Source organism: Alternaria infectoria (genome assembly GCF_024043175.1).
Source record: "Alternaria infectoria strain BMP 0036 chromosome Unknown scaffold_58, whole genome shotgun sequence".
Classification (NCBI taxonomy): Eukaryota; Fungi; Ascomycota; class Dothideomycetes; order Pleosporales; family Pleosporaceae; genus Alternaria; species Alternaria infectoria.
The window spans coordinates 16,626-23,428 of NW_026250747.1; the positions used below are offsets into that span (position 1 = coordinate 16,626).

At 26.8% G+C, this 6,803-nt stretch overlaps 1 non-coding gene across 1 annotated transcript; it reads left to right on the plus strand.

The window, feature by feature from the left end:
* Positions 1-1,660: 1,660 nt before the first annotated feature.
* On the plus strand, positions 1,661-1,737 carry J4E92_011068. Its single transcript has one exon. It is a non-coding gene; the product is annotated as a tRNA-Val (tRNA).
* The last annotated feature ends 5,066 nt before the right edge of the window (positions 1,738-6,803 follow it).

The window sequence follows — 6,803 nt, forward strand, 5'->3', positions numbered from 1 at the left end:
AGGGTTTGTTAGCGCTGAAGGTAATTTCTTTGTTAATCTTATAAATTCTAAGACAAAAGTTGGAAAACAAGTTATCTTAATGTTTTCCGTAACTCAACATTCGAGAGATGCTGCTTTATTAAAATTATTTTGCGAGTTCTTAGATTGTGGTAAATATTACCCTAGCTCTACCAGAAACGAAGGTAACTATACAGTTACGAAGTTTTCTGATATAGAACAAAAAATTATACCATTTTTCTTAAAGTATCCTATACAAGGGGTTAAAGCCTTAGATTTATCTGATTTTTCCAAAATAGGATCATTAATCAAAGAAAAAGAGCACTTAACTGACAAAGGGTTGGCTAAAATTGAATTAATAAAAAGTGGTATGAATACTAAAAGAATTAACTAAGATAGAGTTACCTAAGATAGACTTACTTTTTAATAATTAGTATTTTCTTCTATAGTTAGTTTTTTAGTTTTTATCACTATTACCTACATATTTGTATGATAAATCTGATCGCCATGTTAATGATTTTAGCTGTATTCTCAATATTCTTTGGGTTTATAACAAAAGACATGTTTATAGGGTTAGGTTCAGGATTCTTTTCAGATAATGCTTTATTTATACATCCTTCTCATGAAATAATGTTAGATACTGAATTTGGAGTACCAACTCTATTTAAGTTATTACCTTTAATATTTACTATTTCATTAAGTGTAATCGCTATAGTGTTGTCTGAATACTTATCTACTATACTAATTTACTTTAAATTATCTAGAGTAGGTTACAACATATTTAGTTTCTTTAATCAACGTTTCTTAATAGAACTATTTTACAACAGATACATTACAGGTATTGTACTAAAACTTGGTGGGCAAACTACGAAAGTAATAGATAAAGGATCCGTAGAGTATTTAGGTCCTTATGGGTTAGAGAAAGGGCTATTGAATATAAGTAATAATATTTCTAGATTAAACACTGGAGTTATAACATCTTATGCATTGTATATCATGATAGGGTTAATCTTTTATCTTTTATTTAACTCCTATATTAATAATACTATTATTACTCTAGCACTACTTATATCTTTATCACTAGCATTGTCTCAAAATAGTAATTCTACTATGAAAAGCACTGTTATTTTACAAAGTTCTCAACCACTAAGAGATGAGCTTGGGGATTTTCACGATCATGTTCGTGGTTTACCTAGTGGTAGGGAGTTGTTAGTTCAAGCGGAGAATAAAGTTCATGGTGCAGGTGAAATAGTACTGAATGAAATTAAAGTGAGTTCTGACTATAAAAGAAATATAGATAGATTAGCAGATGCAGAATTAAATCAACCGGGTATTACACAACAAACAACTAATGATATCAATGCCATTAAAGAAACGGCTAAAGGATTATTAGAAGCAAGCGGGACAAACCTTGTGGAAAGTATGCAAGCAGTTGTAGATACATGTTGTTCATAATAGTAAAATAACGATTAGATCACCATATACTTGTTATGAAAAAGGTAAAATTTGTTATTTATAGTAATTTTTTTATCTATTATAGTATAACAAATCCCAGTATATACATCTTATGAAGTAACTGGTTAATTGCAGTCTAAATTTTATACAGCAATTAAGGGGGGGGAGAAGAGTAAAATAAACTTTTGCTTAAAGCCCCCCATAAAAAAAGAAATTAGCTCCATTGGTAGAGCATCCGTTTTACACGCGGCAGGTTAAGTGTTCGAATCACTTATTTCCAACTTATTTTTCATAATTACACACCTATCTTAAAGGGAAAATGGTTAAATTTAACGATAATAAACATAAAAATTTATAGAAATGTAGTAAGGATGTACAATATTAATTAAACTTATAACTTTCATTGTTTTGCCCTAATTTATACCAATAATTCATAACAATATTCTATGTTATACATATTCAAAAATAAACAAAATAGTTTTAATGATAAACCATTAAGTACTAACTATATTATAGAAAAAAATCCAAAATTACAAAGTAATTCTGAAAGAGATGAATATAATAACATTATTTTTTATACGTCTTCTAGTAAAGAATGATTTAGTAGTGTATACTCTTACAATAAATCTTACATTAAATCTTTAATAAGTTACGATGCTGTAGTAAATAAATTACTTAGAAGTTATTGTAATATGCTACAAGATAAAATAAAAATTCTTTTTAAACGTAGACGTGATAACAAGATTCGTTATTCAGCAAACAAAATATATGCAAGTAGAGCTGAGCTAAAACATACTAACACAAAACTTTTTATAACATTATATATATATAATAAACAAAAATCATCTATTGAGTGGTTTATATTAAAAATTCTTGTACTTGTAAAATATAGAAAACTAATTGTTGATGGAGAAAGAGTATTTGTACCAAACCATGAAAACAGAATACCTGCTTTATTAAAAAATAACTTTTTCATATTTAGAAAATGAAATATGGCTTTCTTTAAAACAAATAACAACTTAATAAGATACTTCCTAGTAGATTTAAGAAGAAAATACCTTACGTTAAGTAATATACCTACTTATAACATTATACTTTTAAAAAAATTAGTTAGATTACAAAAAATATTATTTAATTCATTAAAATTACTTAATTTTAATAAATCTAAATTCAATAGCTTAAATCTAAACTTAAGAAATTTAGGTTTAATTAGTTTAATTGAAAAATTATACAACAAAAAGGTAGAAATTAACTTAGTTGAGTTAAGATCTATACATTTAAATAGTGACGTATTTTCATCAGCAGTAGCTTTAAAATTAAGAGATAGGAAAAATAAAGCAGTAAGAGTTTTAAGAAAAGCTATTTTACAAATGGTAAGAATACCTGATTTACACACACTTATAACATTTGATGATAATATTGAAGCAATGAACAAAAACAATATTATAAATACCATAAAACAACAAGTAGTAAGTGGTGTAAGATTTGAAGCATCAGGTAGATTAACAAGACGTTTAACAGCTATGAGAGCTGTATTTAAGTATAGATATGCAGGTAGCTTAAAAAACATACGTTCCTCATTTAATAATAAACCATCTACTATGCTAAGAGGTTACGTTAAATCCAATACACAATATACCCTTATTAATTCTAAGACAAGAAATGGAACTTTTGGGTTAAAGGGTTGAGTTAGCAGTCATTAATGCTAACTGTAGATTTTTCACATTTTAGAGCAATATATTTACTTAGTATTGTGTATATCATATAAACCTACACCTATATTAGTTATATTTTTGTATATTCCCGCATGGGTTGAAAAAAACATATACATGTTCTTTTCTACCCTGCTGCTTATTTTTTTTTTTCTTTTGTTTAACTTTTTTTTAGTTTCTTTTTTTATACAAAAAAAACTAAAGCAACCAACAATGGCAAAATAAATAAAAGGAGATCCAGGTGTAATATTATTAACAGTGTAGATATATTTGTAGGTTCGATTCCTAATATCTCCCGTGAAAGGTTAAAACGGTTAAGGGCGTTCTTTCACTTTTCCCTTTTTTTCTACTAAAAATTATAAAAAAAATGAATACAGAAAAATTACTAGATATGTTAAAAAAAAAATTGGATACAGTGGAGTTTGCTGCTAAAGAAAAAAGTATAAAATTAATTGAAGATATATATACTTCATCTGAGAAAACTCAGATAGAGAAATGAAAGAATGATAGGAATTTCTTGTATTCTTTAGTTAAAAGAAATGCTCCTTTTTCAACAATAATTGATTTGAGTGGGATTACACTTTCATCTCAGAAAGAACGTAATGTTGTTCATACTACCTCTATTGTTTTTAATAGAAATTATTTAGATAAAGCATTTTATAATAATGTTATACGTCGTAATTTTGGGGCTATTTTCTTAGATACGGAAAAGATTTATATTATTAGAATTATAAGAAATAGAAGGCGTGTATCGGAGGGGTATAAAATAGAGAATGGTACACACCTTTATAGAATAATGCAATATAAAGAATTTTTTTAAAGAGGATATGGTTGAGTCGTTAGTTACACATAGAGATCATGGGTGAAAAACATTCTTAATTGTTGATGGAGTTAGATTACCATTACTAAAAGTTATATTTAAAACTTTTGGGATAATAATTAGTAGTGGGAAAAATAATTTAAAAGGAAGTCTTTCACCAACTCAATTTAAGTAGATTAATGATCGTTGTATTTAATACTAGTGCATATAAAATTGTAACACAATCTTTTTATAATCCGGATAAGTCTGTGAATAAGCCTGTAATGGATCTTACAGAACGAAATTTAGATTTGTTTATCAAAACGATAATCATAGATGAAAATAGGGAATTTCCGTTTATTTATTCATCTCTTTCAAAATATAAAAAATTGAAAAGTGAAACTAATTTATTATAAATGGAAAAAGACATAGAAAAGGTAAACAAATACATTAAAGAAAATCCCAGTAAATTTGTAGAAGTTAATCATAGGAATCTCACTAAATTTAAAAGTGTTCAGTCTAAAAAGGGGATACATACATGCACTAAAATCAATGTGAATAGTCCCGAAAAAATAAGTTATTAAGACGATAGATTGGTGAAAAAAGAAGAATTGATAAATCATTATAAGAAATATTCACCGACTTATATAGAAGTATGTGATACTTCTTCTTCCGGTGGGGATTTTTAAGGGGTTGACCCTTGAGCCTCCATGGAGTGGTTTAGAAGAGTATCTTCATACTTTCCCATACAGATGTGAGTCACAAAATCGCAAATAAGGGCCAATCCTCCCGGGGTAGTGTGAGATGAGTGTTGATAGAAAAACACCTTTCTCTCATTAGGTAGCCCAATAAATACAAAAACTTGTCTATTAGTACAGCTGTACTTTACAATAATAAGCAGGTATGTAATGACTGTTATAGTAAATTATTTTGTTATTATCGTTCTTGTATTTGTAAAACACCTTAATTTATGTCAATAAGCTCTTTTGTACGTACTATTCATTCAAATAATGATATATTATAAAATACAATTTATACTCCACCAGTATAGTTATTGTGACCTAATTAACACAGCAAACTCAACAAAAGTGTTTTAAACTAAAGAGCTAGTAGCATAAAACCTTTAAGTACTAGTTAGGATCACAATATATATTTCCACACTTAAAATTTTTACATACCTAGACAGTTTTTAGTTTCTTTTCTATTATAGGATCTATGTTAATGTAATACTTATAATACATAGAAAAATTTTAGAAAATTTACTAAATAATTATATATAAAAGCTATACTATCTTCTCCCCCTAACTTTTTTTTACATATTTCATGATATACTCAAAAAGTAAGGGGACTAGGGTAAATTATACAAATCAAAAAACTTTTTTCTAGTATAATATTTAAATACATAACACATTTATATTTATAATAAAAAATTATTATTTAGATAAATATTTGTTAATTTATAATAAAGGTATATTACAAGGCATTATTTCAAAACTATATAATATACATGGGACTAGTATAATAAATGCAATAACTATTGGTAATAAAACAGTTCAACAATAGGACATAAGCTGATCGTAACGAATACGCGGGAATGAGGCTCTCGCTCATATAAAAGTAAAGATCATTACACAAGTTTTAAGTCCTATTACCACACCACTTATAGTTGTTCCTATTACTGAATTGTAATTATCAAAGTCAATTACATTAAAATTAGTTTCATTTTCTGTTAGATACATATAACTATCCCCTGCAATAAATTGCACTAAATAAAAGTAAGGATATAGATAATAGTTAAAGTCAAACAGATAACCACCTAAAAATAATATACTATTTAAAATACAAATAAGAATAATACTAGCATATTCAGCTAAAAAGAAAAATACAAAAATAACAGCTGAATGCTCTGTCATAAACCCACTTACTAGTTCTGATTCCTGTGTTGTAGAGTATCAGTAAATACTTTACTTATTCGTTAAAAGAGTTAACTTTTAAGTAGTATTTACCTTTAAAAACCAACCCTTTATTTATATATTTACTTACAGTGACCTTAGATACATTTAAATAAATAGCTAGATCTGAAGCATAATCAAACCTTATTATCATATTGTTATCTAGGTCATAGATACCTACACCATTAGGATATTTAACTCTTTTACTTCTTATAAGCTCTTTAGTTTTTTCCGAATGTGTCTTACCAAACATAGGATTTAATGACCCAGATTTGCTAATGAAAGATTTAGATCTTTCATCATGATGCTTTCCTCAGAAAGGATGGTTAGTCTTATCTTTAAATCTTTCAACCATTTTTCTTTAGCAGCTTCTGTATGCTTGTAGCCTTCTGAGCTAGAAGCATTTTTTAAAAAATTATATAAATTGCTAAATTTAAATTTATTTATATACATAGTTTCTAATTCAGTTAATAATTTAAAGCTAGTAGTCTTATTCTCATAAGTAAAATATTCAAATATACAAAAGTTAAAGTTCTCTAAACCATATTTTGAAATAGCAATCTGTAAAGCCCTATTTGATTTTCTATTTGATAAATGTTCGTTTAATCTTAAGTATAAATCTTTTGCACTACCTATATATTGTTTTCCATTAACCATGTTTAAAAAACTGTATATACCTCCAATTTTTTTATTAAAAAAAAATGGGAGATCACGTTTAGAAAATATGCTATCTTTATCCTGTAAATTCGTTATAATTAATATAGGTATAGGATTATCTTCTTTAGGAGAACTTGAGGTATAATAAGGTCTACGTAATGTAAAATTTAAATTAGGTTTCTTTCTGTAAGTGTTTTTAAATTGAATTCGGGTTTATCTCAAAAAACATAC